The sequence below is a fragment of the Ipomoea triloba genome, chromosome 13 (assembly GCF_003576645.1).
Source record: "Ipomoea triloba cultivar NCNSP0323 chromosome 13, ASM357664v1".
In the NCBI taxonomy this organism is placed as follows: Eukaryota; Viridiplantae; Streptophyta; class Magnoliopsida; order Solanales; family Convolvulaceae; genus Ipomoea; species Ipomoea triloba.
In genome coordinates, this window is record NC_044928.1 from 21,570,162 (window position 1) to 21,585,129 (window position 14,968).

Consider the following 14,968-nt stretch of genomic DNA (forward strand, 5'->3'; position numbering starts at 1 on the left):
TTATATTATATGCTCAACAAAAATTCTAGCTAGCTACATAGGACACAAAGTAATTGTTTTGCCAATCATTAATTTTTCCTCTAATATAAACAAAGTTCATGAGGAATGTGGTCGATTTGAATGTGCTCTGAGCCGTATAAATGTAACTCTACTAGTAGATTGAAGTTGTAGTCTAACGGATTATTGTTTGCTACAGCACTAACTGCGACTGCTCCACCTTGTTTTTAGCTTGAAATAGTTATGGTCCATCCATCTTGGAGATCATGTTAGCAGCATCAACGTCAAAATGGCAATTATGTAAATTTAGAATGCTTTAGTTTTTATGATATCCCACAAGTCAATATCATATGAATTTCAGTTGTCAGAAAACAATAACAATCTATCATAACTAACTTTAATTTAGCCAACTGTAATTTGATCCAACTGTTGCTAACAGTAAAACAAAAGCATATTCACTGGAAGATTGATGTTGGCAATTGGATACAGTACAAAAACATAGCCAGATGCCCATTTGTTTGTTTATCTGTTTGACAAAACACCTCAAACTTTTCGTCTTCGAGTCCTACGCTTCATCTGAAATATAACCCAAAAAACTTGAATCAGTACAGTAGCCAGACATGGCATATCTTATGGTCTGTTGGTCATGAAGGGATGAACTTTGTTCAAAGTACAAGATTAGTGAGCATAAAAATCATTTCTCCACAGATTTTCAACTTGCTTTATATCTAGTATTATCCAAGTTGCAATTTTTCTGCATTTCGCGCTTTATAATTACCAGCAAAAAATGCAACATGTTTGCAGTTTATGCCTTTTACAGCAAAACCAAAGAATATACAAGTAAGAAAATCTTACAGCATCTTTATTGCCACCAATGACTTCAGAAGATGATGAGTCAACAAGTAGTTGCTCTCTCTTCTTTAAGCTTGCTGCAGCAGAAATACCAGCTAGGCAGTTAGGCAAGTGGAACCACAACTCCTTGATGTTACCAAAGAGAAAAATCTATGCAGCAATAACTTCAAAAACTAAGCTGAATAAAGTACTGCAATTGTTTGATAAACTTTCAGGTCACTCTTAAGCTATTTCTAATGCATAAGACAATTAGCCTAATCAAATAAAGTATGTGGACAAACAAATTTGTAATGTATAAACTAGTCTTCAAGTGCATTAAGGAAAAATATTATGTATCAAACATGAGAAATCAATACCAGTCAGAGGAATCTTTCTGCCCTGAAATTTGCTCTTATCCACTGATGCGTTTAAGGCACCTTCTCTTTTGTCACTGTAATAGATACAAGAGATTATTAGAGCTAATTGATTAGGTACGAATAAAAACATGAAATGTAATTTGAAACACAAGAAAATAATGCATTTCACCCAGTTGATTGGTCTAAGGAACAATGTCCTTTACCTGTTAGCAGTGCACAACAATACCACTCCCATATGTGCCCAAAGTGGCCATAACAATTAAGCACAGTTCATAGGCCAGTAATCAAGTTAATTTTATTTTAGTTGAACTGTTGGCTAATTCAAGCACTAGAAGGCAAACACACTGGTGACATGATTTGAGGTTAATGCATCAATCATTTTTAGAAAAGTATAGTCCAAGTTGCAGTAACAAGAAAAATCTGAGTTACTTTTTTTAAATTAAAATGACTTGCCAGAAATGGAAGGATAAAAAAATGTGTATAATAAAAAGAGAAATCGCATTTGGCCCCTTAATTATTGGCCACTAATCAATGTGGGACCCCATAATTTCAAATGTGTTTATAAATGTCATGTCTCATTTTTTTCAAATTGTTGCCAAATCAATCCTGGAACAAAGAAACTCCATTTGGGGTTTGCATGGATGTGCCTTAGGCATCATGAAGGGTGACAAGTAAGAGAATAGCAAGCTTTTATTCTTTGGGAGCCCACTTATCATTTTCCAAATGAAAATGGCTACTTTGCTCTTACATATAAGCTTAAATACAAAAGACACATGGTATTTTACATAAATACCCTTGACAAATTTGGCAATGATTTATTATAAATAAGGGATGACATTTGCCAAAGTTGACAATGAGTAATAATATATCTCTTTTTGAACTTTCAAATATTAAGAAGCTAAAATTCAAAAGTGAAAAAAGAAAATTGAATTTTAGTATAATTATATTATTTACATAGTAAAGTACTAGTCAGTAAGACCACTATGGCAAAAAATTGAATAATATCTAAGACTTTTATACGGAGTAGTATATATTTAAGTAGCCAGGTTGATTGACATCGAATTGTAATTTTGTAAACAAAATGAAAATGGGTTTGTATTTTTTTTTCTAGCAAAATTATACGGAGTATCAAAATAAAAATTGTTAGCATATTTATCAGAAATAGTAAGGGCGTACCAGAACCTTGATTGGCGTGCATCTGAATCCTACAATATTACATTTTATGTTACTGAGCATATATGATATGAAGTAGAATATAAGAATTTTGCAAATTGAATCGAATTCAAAAGACCAATGCAGCTATGTTGAATACATTTCATAACTAAAGTCCTAATGATATATCTATTCAATACCAGCTCACATTAGCCATAATTGAAGACAAGTTCACTACAAGTACACCTTTAGCTGTAAATGCTAAAAGAAATAACCCTAGCCCATTTATAAAACTTGAATCGGGTAAGCCTCAGTCCTAACACAATGCCACGTCTCATATCCTGAGCCGGCTTCTTCGTCGGATGATCTAGATGACTTGCCAATAGCCCTTCACAAAGGTAAAAGATCTTTTATTTATCATGTTTCATCTTTTGTCTCTTACACTCACTTACCTCCTATTTCCTGCTCTTTATTGCTTCTCTTAACTCCATACAAACTTCTAAAACTGTAAAACAAGCCTTGACCCACTCTGGTTGGCGTAACACTATGATTGAGGAAATGAATGCCTTAGATTTCAATGGTAGATCTACCTGCAAGGAAGAAGGCCATTGGGTGCACTTGTGTGAATGGGTGTTTGCGGTGAATGTTAACCTTGATGGGTCAGTAGCTCGATTGAAAGCTCGTCTAGTTGCAAAAGGGTATGTTCAAACTTATGGTATTGTTTACTCTAACACATTTTCCCCTATTGCAAAATTGACCTCTGCTAGGTTGCTCATTTCTCTAGATGTTGCGTATGATTGGCCCTTACATTAACTAGACATTAAGAATGTTTATCTACATGGTGACCTTCACGAAGAAGTCTACATAGAGCAACCACCTGGGTTTGTTGCTTAGGGGGAGTATGGTAAAGTTTGTCACCTCTGCAAATCTCTATATGGCCTAAAGCAAAGCCCTTGTGCATGGTTTCGGAAATTCAGTCAAGCGATTGAAATGTTTGGCATGTTGAAAGGAAAGTCTGATAACTCTGTTTTTTATAAGCATTCTAAAGCAGGTACTATCTTATTAGTGGTCTATGTTGACATTGTTGGTATTGTATCTCTTAAGACCTTTCTTCATAAGTCAATTTCAGACTAAAGATCTTGGTACGCTAAAGTATTTTTTTGGTATCGAGGTAATACGGAGTAAAAAAGGTATATTTCTCTCCAAAAGAAAATATGTATTTGATTTATTGGCTGAAACAAGGAAACTAGGAACTATGATCCCTAATTCACAGTTGACACCTAAGGAAGAGCCATTTGATGATCCAGAAAGATATAGACGAGGGTGGTTGGTAAGCTAACCTACTTGACTGTAACCTGTCTTGATATTGCATACTCGGTCAGTATTGTAAGTCAATTTATGGCTTCTCCAACTGTTGACCATTGGAGAGCTGTTGAACAAATATTGAACTATTTAAAAAGGGCTCTAAGACATGGAATTGTATATCAAAACCATGGACATATGAAGGTCAAGTGCTTTGCAGACGCAGACTATGCAAGATCTAAGGAAAATCGGAGATCTACAACCGGATTTTGTCTTCTTTGGTGGGAATTTGATCTCGTGGAAAAGCAAGAAGCATGATGTTGTCTCACGGTAAGTGCAGAGGCAGAGTATAGAGCAATGGCACAAGCAACCTATGAAATCTTGTGGATATATCACATTCTGAATGAAATAGGATTCAAGACTCATATTCCTGCGAAGCTATGGTGTGACAATCAAGCGGCTCTCCATATTGCAGCCAATCCTGTCTTCCATGAACGAACCAAGCACATCAAAGTTGATTGTTACTTCATTCGTGAAAAGATACAACGAGGCTTAATTTCTACAAGGCTTGTGAAGACATGAGAACAATTAGGAGATCTGCTTACAAAAGCATAAATGGGTCTCGAGTAGATTACTTATGTAACAAGTTGGGCATGATCAATATCTATGCTCCAACTTGAGGGGAGTGTTAGACATTATAAATGTTAGGAATATATTTAGCATCATATTAGGAATTAATGTGTATATATTCTCAGGGATTGAGTTCTGATCCTTACCTTAGTGTATAGCTTCTTGTATAAATATCTATGCTCCTTAGTCTAAGAGATATGAAAAGCATGTATAGAGTTCTTCTGTTCACAGGTGGCATGAAAGGTGTTGGGGCTGGGGAAGAATGGAAGTGAGTCCAATGACAGATGGAACTAACTCACCTTGTCTGCACTATTGCAGGAATCAAAACCTTCCACTAATCCTGAACAAGAACTGATGAATCAAAGATAATCGTGTTACATGGGAAGACACAAAGGTAATAAAATACATTATTGAAGTATGTGCTCACCGTCTGTCAACAGAATACAGTTCCATATGATGCCCAATTAATGTTTCACCTTGATTTTGGATATCCTACATATTTTAGGAGTTAGAGCAAAGGGATAAGTAACATTACAAGTACAAAGTACAAACTAAGCATTATGGTCATGGAGACAACCTGGGAGACATGATCATTTGACGTAGTCCGTTTTGATGATTTAGTTTGTTCAGCAGTACTGTTACATCTTGTGACTGTACCAATTTCTTTGAAGGAAAATAAATGCTCACCCTTCTGACTGAACATGGATCCTACCATAACATGATTGTTAGATGGAAGAAGTTCATTTCTGATCACTTCTCCAGAGTTTCTCTGTTCACCCCTTTCAACAGGAGCAGAAATTGATAACATAGGTTCATTTTCCTTTCCTCTACCAGTGAGGTGGCGCAGGGTTTCATTTGGCTCGTTTTGATCTGAATGTGGATTATGACACTGCTCTCTAGTTGTAGTGAGTGGGATATAGCCTTTCTTGCAAAATGCTGATTCTGATTTCAATCTTTTAGTTGCATGTATATGCAATGAATCTGATTGACTTTTTGGGTAACTTTTACCAATATTTCTAGCTGTCTGAAAAAGATTGGATTAAAAATCAATACTAGGCTCCCAAAACAAACTACTGAGAATCAGCAATGAGAACAGTGTCACTACCCAAGATGCACTTATGATATGCTGAAGAAATTTATTGGTGAAGGATTTATCAAGTTGGCAATGCTTCAAAGAATTACCACCTCCCTGTAAAAGAAGAAAGGACTAAAGAGAAAGATTTATATACAGCACACACTAGGCGCTGAAGGAAGAACTGAACTTACCTGGCATTTGTAACCAGAACTAATTTTGTACAGTGACGATGGCAGTAGAATAAGTCCAGGAGTATGAGATGAAGAGAAACTGCTGTTACCCAATGAATTCAAAAAAGAAATTCCAATATCTGCTAAAATATGAAGTTTCTGCAATATGCCAAAATATTTACTGTTAAGAAGTACATGCAACATAGGACAATAATTTTAGAAAGCACCACTTACATGAGTCATATGGTCATCAATAGCATCCTCTGCCTTTTTGATTGCATGAAAAAGATTTCTTAAGTATGAAACATCATGAGTGATAGAATCCATATCCCGATCCAAGCAATTAACATCAACCAATGCCTTGAGTGTAAGAATAAGTGGCCTGGCCCAAATGGTGTAAGTTTTAAAAGAGTGGAGAAAGAGCAAATTGTTGTCTAATATCAAATTAGACACATTAATCAGTACACATATTCGAAGCCACAACTAATCAAACAGAAATCACATTTACCTAAAAAACTGAGTGTAAACCTCTTCATCTTGACTTTCAATTGGGGGGAAACTTGTGTCATGGGCAAGAACATGGATCAAGAAAATGACAGTGTAAACAGGAGAATCTGTCACTTTTCTGGGCATTACTGAAGTTTGGTGCACTCTAGCTGTATCGCTATAGTCCTTTATAAATTCCTCCAAATTTTGCATCGACTAATTTAAAGACCAAATCAGCAGACAGCAGCAAATAAAATATAGCCACGTAGGTATACCTAAGAAAGCATAACTTACAATATCACTCAGATGTTCTGGAGGGGTCACACTTGTGTGAGACCGTCTCACGGATCCTTATTCGTGAGACGGGTCGGGTCGGGTCAAAGCACCATGCAAATGCCATACTTATATGTGCAAATCTCACACTTATATGTGCAAATCTCACACTTATATGCTCAAATATAACACTAATCAAAAATACAATTTTTGTTACTTATAAGAGAAAAAGTAATACATTTTTCATAATAAGTAATGTTGACAAGTACCTCTCACTTATAAGGGCAAATATAATACTTTTGAGGAAAAATGTAATACTTTTAAATCGAAATGTAAAAGTATTGTATTTTCCCTTAAAAATATTACATTTACCTTAATAAGTAACAAAAATTTTATTCTTGATTAGTATTACATTTGAGCATATAAGTATGGCATTTGTGCATATAAGTGTTACATTTGCATCTTGACCCGACCCGACCCGACCCGTCTCATGGTGAGACGGTCTCACACAAGTTTTTGCCTTTGCGTATAAAAGGAGAATTATCCTAAAATAAGTAAAAAAACATTAGAATTACTAGTTTGGACCATTAAATAACAAGCAGAATGCAAAACCAAAGAAACTCAAAAATAGCAAAACATGCATAGCGGTGAATCATCAATTTAGGCTGAATTAATATAAAAAGGAATCAATGAGGGGAAAATTCTAAAAAGCAAAGTAAACAGTGAAGCAAATGATCAACTAGACCTCAGACCACCTTAAATAGGCTTTTTCACAAATCACAACAAGAGGAAACAGTTATCCAAATTGGGTTCCATACAAAGCTTAAATACTGAAAGAAAGCAAACAAGCACAATCAACAAACAGTAATGAAAACCAAGCATTTGTAATTGTTAGAATTATGCATGCAATATGTTAGTTGAGTATTAGCTGTCAATTAGGCCATTATTGTAGCCCTAGGCTTAGCCCTGTATAATGTACATTACTACTACAAATTTCAATATAGAGAATCCGGACTCTCACAGCAAATTATCCTAAACTATGAATTTTCTCTTCCCTCACTAGCTTAACATGATGTCAAAGCCATGTTGGAGAAAACCCTAGCCTTTTCTCGCTTTACCCACTAGAACACTTCTCCTCTTCCACCACTACAGATCTGATCCACTCGGACCACTCTCTTCTCAATGTCTTTTGGGAAACCTACCACACCACCATGTCCAAAACCTCACCACAACCCTGTGACTAGGACACCACAGCCAAAACCTACATCAATCATCCCTACCCTCTTCCACTATGTGTTTTTCAGTGCACTTGCTTTGTTCATGGCATGAGTTACAGTAGTGCTAATCTATTTGCTGAGTTCATCTAAAGCAATTGCTCTAGGAACTAAAATATGGCATAGTAACACAAGTTGATTTCTGATAATCTAGTAGCATTGCATATCACCTTGAATAAAGTATTTCATGAGAAGACCAAGCACATAGAAGTTGGTTGTCATTTCATCAAAAGATAAGATCTGACCCAGATTCATTGCCATTAGGTTTGCCAACTCCATTTACCAACAAGCAGACATCAGTAAAATAGTAAATCCCTTAGAAGTCCTCACATCGGCTTTTTGTGTGTGTGTGTGTGCATACTTTGACAAAATATTTGCAGCATATTTATGCAAAGATTTTAAATTTTCAATCATTGATCAAAGTTGTTCATTTTATGTATTTTCTTGTAAGGGCACTATAAGACAGTGACACAACACTGTTTTTGCTGCCACAACCAATGACTTGGTGAGTTGGTGGCTAACAAAACCATGAAACCTGTTAGAAAAGGAGAGGGAGAGATTCTAGACAAGATATTGATTTTACTTATTAACGAACTACACACACTGCCACATATGTATACATGCTAGGCTATTGTAATCTTGACTCTTCACATCCTCCTAAACCACCATTCCTATTCATGACTTACACACTACTCTGGAAATGGCACATTGCTCAAGACTACACATTACCACTACTCTGGAAATGGCACATTGCTCAAGACTACACATTACTCTAGGATACACACTGTTCTAGGAATATAATTCTAACACCCCCCCTCAAGCTAGAGCATAGATATCAATCATGCAGCAGCTTGTTACAAATATCTCACATGAGCCATAGCTCGGACTCTACATCTAGAACCTACAAGGCTTCCACCGAACACAAAGAAAACCTGGCCAAACACTGCATAAAATTACTCATGACTTGTACCCGAGCCCAATACACGCCACCAAAGTTGATGCTACTCGCGTAGACCAAACAAGCTTGGGATTTTACCATCCCTGATCCCTACAAGCAAAAACTTGAATGCCACTGACGTGGACCGAACAAGCAGGTGCTTGGACGCCACTAACGTGGACCAAAACAAGCTTGGGATATGACACTGCCCTAAAACAAAAGCTTGTATGCTACCAATGCCTACAGATACCGCCTGTCACCAAAGTTGTCAATGTCTTTCTAGTTGACCACAAAGCTTTCTCGGCTTCTCCCATTTGGCCACTTTCTGCTATTTCTTTTCTTTGATGATGGAATACCCATCTACACCATCCTAGAGTAAGCACCACAGCGCACCTCCCAAATTACAAATATATCGCATGAGCCATAGGACTTTACATCTAGAGTCATAACCTTCAAGACCAATACCCAAGTCTCGAACCACTTTTCATCCTTTCAGACAAACACCACAGTGCACCTATCACTCTCACAGGCCAAACACTTATCAACGCTACCTAACTCCAGTGTTTTCTTGTTTTCCTGGTGCACACAAACTGGTTCATCCTGAACCATTCTTCTTCATCCGTCGGCATTCCATAACTGCCGCGGGCATATGTCAGGTCCGCACCCCTCCTAGCACCCATGTTGTCTATCACTGCAGCACCCCTAATTTACTCACATTGAACAAGTGCACCAACTCAACTCATACCTATCATAGCTCCAAATATGAGACTAATCCTATGACCCACAATATTGATAACCCAAACAACACTTAAACTAAACTTAATAAGCCCACAAATTATAACAAACCCACAAAATGAACAAACAGCACAAATAACATAAAACCTACTGCCCAAGCCCATTATAATTCCCATCTTCAGCGCAGCCCAAATCCTCTACAAGCCCAAGACCCAATATATTAAAATGAACCCAAAACAAAGACTTCTGAAGACCCAATATATTAAAATGAACCCAAAACAAAGACTTCTGAATCTCAGCAACCACACCAGCCCACTGCCCAATTATTCCCCTTTATTTGGCTTCATCCTTAATAAATATGATGCCCACGCCATGAAGTCAGAAAAGTGGTCCTTGCTCCATTTTATAATTCAACAAGGTTGTGGACACAAGAAAAGCCATGTACTGTTGGGACCTTTGGCAGAAAATCCAAGAAAGCAGATTAAATTATCTTTACCTAGAGCCCTATGCTCTGTTGACCAGCCTTGTACGTGCTACCCTCTCTCTGGGCAGCAGCGGCTCGTGGAGGCTCTGTTGGCTGTTCTGCTTCCTCCAGCAGCGGCGCCTCCTTGCGCAGATCAATGCCCACTGGGCTCTAATACCATGTTAGAAAAGGAGAGGGAGAGATTTCTAGACAAGATATTGATTTTACTTGATTAATGAACTACCCACACTGCCACATATATATACATGCTAGGCTACTGTAATCTTGACTCTTCACATCCTCCTAAACCACCATTCCTATTCATGACTTACACACTACTCTAGAAATGGCACATTGCTCAAGACTACACATTACTCTAGATACACACTGCTCTAGGAATATAATTCTAACAAAACCAGAAACTCCATATGACCTCACTATGTTAAAAACAGGTTATGGAGAAAGAGTAATAAGATTGCTAGCAAAAATATAACTCACCAACTACATAAATAGTTAGGTGTCATGAGCTATTTAAGGTTATTAGGAGTAGAATATCTACCTTAGCCATCAAAACTGTAAGGCGGAAAATCTCTGGTGAAATATGCAAATCCCACCTCCTTGAAAGCCGAAGAACAGACTTTGCAGCAGCCAATCTATAATGAGCTCTATCAGAATCACTACAAGATGTAGATTTATGAGATATCAGAACCATTGCAAAACGGAATAAGGCATTCACATTTCTGAATAAAGCAGCACACTAAGATTATCTTAGCATAGTAGAAAAGTTGCAGAAATCACTACACAGTAAACAAGTATCATGTTAGCCAACAATCTCAAAAGTAAAATTTAATCATAAAACAGAGTTCCAATTACAGCACATAATGGTGCCCTGTATAGACAAAAGAATAAAACAAACACAACTTTTTCTTTTTTTTCATGCTTTGGCATGTAATGGAAAAATTAAAAGAACGTATAAGCCATTGAGAATTTATAACTTTGGTGTTCCATACCGGAAGTATCTGTATGCTACCTACTTCTATAAACTGGGCTGGGAGCAATAAAACTTTTCTAGAAAAGTCTAAACCAAAATGCAGGTTGATTTAATATGTGCTAAGCCACCAATCTCAAAAAATGCATTACCCAGCAAACCCAACCAATGATAAAAGATAAAAGGGTAAAGTATTAACTATATACACAGATAATATGCCCAACATGAATTCTGAATTCCTGTTTAGACACTATTAACCATGGGTGGGCTTGGACAAATATGGGCAAGATAAACTTGTGAGTAAACAATATAGGCACAGATGTAGCTCACTTTAAGGTGGTAAAAAAGGGGCAGGTGAAATTTACCCACTTTTATGGGGAAAAATTGCAATTATTGAGATAATTACCAATATAATTATTTTTTTAAAAAAAAAGGAAAAGAAAATGAATATATCAATATAATTATTTAAAAAGAAAAGAAAAGAAAAAAAAACACCTGAAAAACAATGATGAACAAATATTATGTGAGCTATTCAATAAGAGGGCTTAAGAGTTTCAATATTAGGGAGAGAGAGAGAGAGTAGTCAAAGGTTAAGCTTTACCAGTTAATAGTCTGTTAAATATTATAGTTTGCTACATTTTTATACTTCTATCCTCCAACAACTGGTGTCAGCCGTCCTCTACATCCATGCGATGTTACTTGGACCATAATTAATGCAAAGATCAAGGCAATTTTAATAATCCAATTCTTAATTACATTTTTCTCCAAGCAGAAAATTTAGGACAGCATGTGGACCTCCCTCTATTTCCTGTTCTAACTAATAGTCATAAATAATAGAGATAGAGGATGTATACACAACAAAATGCTAAATTCTTAAAAGTTTGCTTCATAACAAACTCTTACCTTGATATCATAGTATCATACTGTGAGGGAAGGCACCCTTCTGAAGCATATGTAGGATAATATCTAGCAAAAAACTGATAGGACGACTAATGTGTGTGTGGTTGTGTGGCAAAAAGCTCCTCACCAGCATTTGAAGCCCAAAAATCTGCAAATGTCAATGTGTAATATGCTCATATAGATAGGAGGAGATCCACAAACCACCAGTCCTCTACAAAAGATCATGCTTGTAATGAAGGCAGTTGCAGGAAGGATGCTCTAGAGATAATATATCAACAGAAATTGAGTCTTCTAGGTAAATGGTTATAGTAAAATTTTTGTTGCCTTATTGGTGAATTGAAACTTCTACAGCAGCATAGACAGGTTATGCATCCCCTTGTTGCCCATCCAAACATTGCCCACTAAGCAGAAGCTTGACTCACCATATAGCATTAATGCATATGTAGCTTATTATCTCAGTTCCAACTTACACTATTCAATTTACGCTATTCTAGGAAGCCCTTACACATAATATTATTTCTTGTACTGGTCCAATTTGACCTAACAAAGCTAAAAGATCATCTATGAAGAGCAGCAGCTAAGAATCTCAAAAAAAATTCCAAAATAGGATAATATGGAAGACTAATTGCCAATGCAGATGATTCTGAGTAAATTTATTAAATGCACTTGCGCAACTGAGATACCTTTCTACTTTAAAAAGTGTGATATTGCATCATTATTACAATATCTAACTCTTCACCACATTTTACAAATCTGTCCTAACTGTAATTAGTGGTGTGGTCGGGGATCAGAGTTATGACTATAAACTCATTTACAAAACCTGGTAATCTCATAGCTAACTATTAACTGGGCAAGTTGGATCTCCATTCATGATTGTAACGGGAAAAATACAGCCCAAGTGATAAGATAATTAACTCTACTCCTTACACCATTCTGTTTGCCACTTTTTCACTTTGTGATGGGTAATTGCCTGTGTTTGATCAATATTTGTATATTTGTATGTTTAATTGAGCTTTTGATTTTTAAGGCATGTTGTACCAATTTATGTGCTTTCAAATTAGAATTAAGACTCTTTGAATATATCAATATCAAAACACAAGTTGAAATTTGGAAATTGACCTAGAAAACAAAAGCAACAATCAAAGTGGTACAGAGAGGGTAGTTGAGATTGATTGGGATTGTGAAATTGAGGGATTGATACCATGTTGAAATTGAGGGATTGAAAGGCCTGGCGGGTGGAGAATAACAACCACCCGCCAGTTAGGCAGAAGCAAAGTATGTGAGAAACCAGAGAAAAAGAGAATAGAAAGAATATATTATAATGAAAGATTACAATAGATTGTATCTCCTATGTACTCTATACTTCTATGTATTAAACTATAAAAGGATCCTATATTTATAGGAACACAAGGACTAAATAAACCCTAATAGGAATAGGAAACTACTAATAGGAATAGGAAGCTAAGACCACTCCTGCTAGGAATGAGACAAAGGTTTCCTAATATTCAACAGGGATGAATGCATAAGCATGCATCATACAATTATTCTATCATATCTATTCATTAAATTCATTTAATCCCAGTTCACTTATTAATGATAATCTCCAGGTAGAAAACCTATAAATAAGAAAAGAAGAAATGAAACTAAACTCAACTAGAAGGACCAGACAAAAAATGATAATGTTGTAAAAAGTGAAGAAAAAATAAAAATAAAATAAAAAGGTGTGAAAACTACAGTTAAACTACTAAAGGCACACCACTGGCAGGCATCACCACCTTCCTTGAAACTTCCACAATAGGCATTATTTAAGGGCCCCACTTTTACATGCTTCTATTCCTGTTACTTGTCCCACAATTGTAGAATTCATGGATCATGTAATTTGAATTTCACTCATATTTTGTAGTAATTACATCAATTGCATTTCCCAAATGTAAAGTCATGTTGCAATTTCAAAATGGGACGAGATATTTCATTTTGTAAATGGATTTAACACATTTTGGAGCATGTCTAAAATCACATTTCTGTAAATTTTTTTTTTTCCCAATTAGCATATCTTGCAAGGTTCCACCAAGAATATCTATCCATGATACTTTAAAAATAATAATAATAATAATAATAATAATAATAATAATAATAATAATATCCAAGTTAAAGAAATACACTCTTAGTTAAATAGAATAAAAGGGGTGGGTTAATATGAGAAATTGAGAATGTCAACTGTAGAGTGGAGACTACAATCAAATATGACTTCACATTTTGATGCTGGAAATAGATGTGACACTTCATAAAGGCACAAATAAATTGAAGGCTAAATAGTAGACTCTTTTTCAAAAGAGCATACAGGAACTCTTAAAACTAAAGATTGAGCTCAGTGAGGTGTACCTTCAATTTGCAATAGCTGCTGCAATTTGAAGAGTTCTCTAGCAAATCCTGATCTTCTGATGTGCCAGCCTACAAAGAAGTTTTATCTGCCATGATGCGGGAAAACAAGAAAAAGAATCCCAGAGTAGATATTTAAAGACAGTTTCTACTATTCTCCTACTAATGTTTCTATTGGGGAGAGGTGAGGGTGGGTGGGGGGCTGAGTTCTATCAGAAATTTAGAACTCACATCATTTGATTGGAATATCTCCTTGGTGATAAAATGAGTAACCTCCTGCTCATGTGCTTCAAATGCTACAACGGAATGCTGTGCCAAACAGCCCAAAGACTGCAAAACAGTTTGAATATGCTGCCCCATATGTAGAGAATCCACAAGTTTCTGAACAAATTAATATTAAAAAGAGATTTAAAAAAAAAAATTAAAAAAAAAAAAAAAAAAAAGTAACCTTACATACTGAAGGTCTAGACAAGAATTGGTAATGTCCAAGCATAGTGTTGGCAAAGAATGACATAAAGAGGGGGTAAGCAACTATTCTGTAAAATGCAGATGTAACTTCTCTTTTTGTTTAGTCCTACTTCAGTACGTCATGTCTGTCTTACATCAATATTGAAACCACCATGTGAAGTAAGATATGAACTTATAAAAGTGGCAAAACAAAGGCATTTGGATACAGAAAATTTGGCATTAGTGTGCTTTCTGCTTGGATACAACTCTTAACAAGGTTATGACAGATTGACAGAATATAAAAATTACTTGCAAGGAAAAAGATATACAAACAAATTTACAGAGCACCAACATAAATAAGTGAATATGACTTCTACACCTTGCACAAATCCGGAAAAAGGAATTGATCTGAAGGACCAAGCACTAGCAGTGCAGCAATTGCAGAACAAGCAAGTTTAGATTGAGTGCGACTACCCTCCAAGCATATCCTCTCCAGGGAAGAATAAATATCACTGTATAAACACAATGTAAGCAAAACCATTATTCAGAAGC

At 36.0% G+C, this 14,968-nt stretch overlaps 1 pseudogene; it reads right to left on the minus strand.

Annotated features, from left to right (window-relative positions):
• Window positions 1-266: 266 nt before the first annotated feature.
• LOC116001352 overlaps window positions 267-14,968 on the minus strand; it is a 23,848-nt pseudogene continuing 9,146 nt past the window's right edge.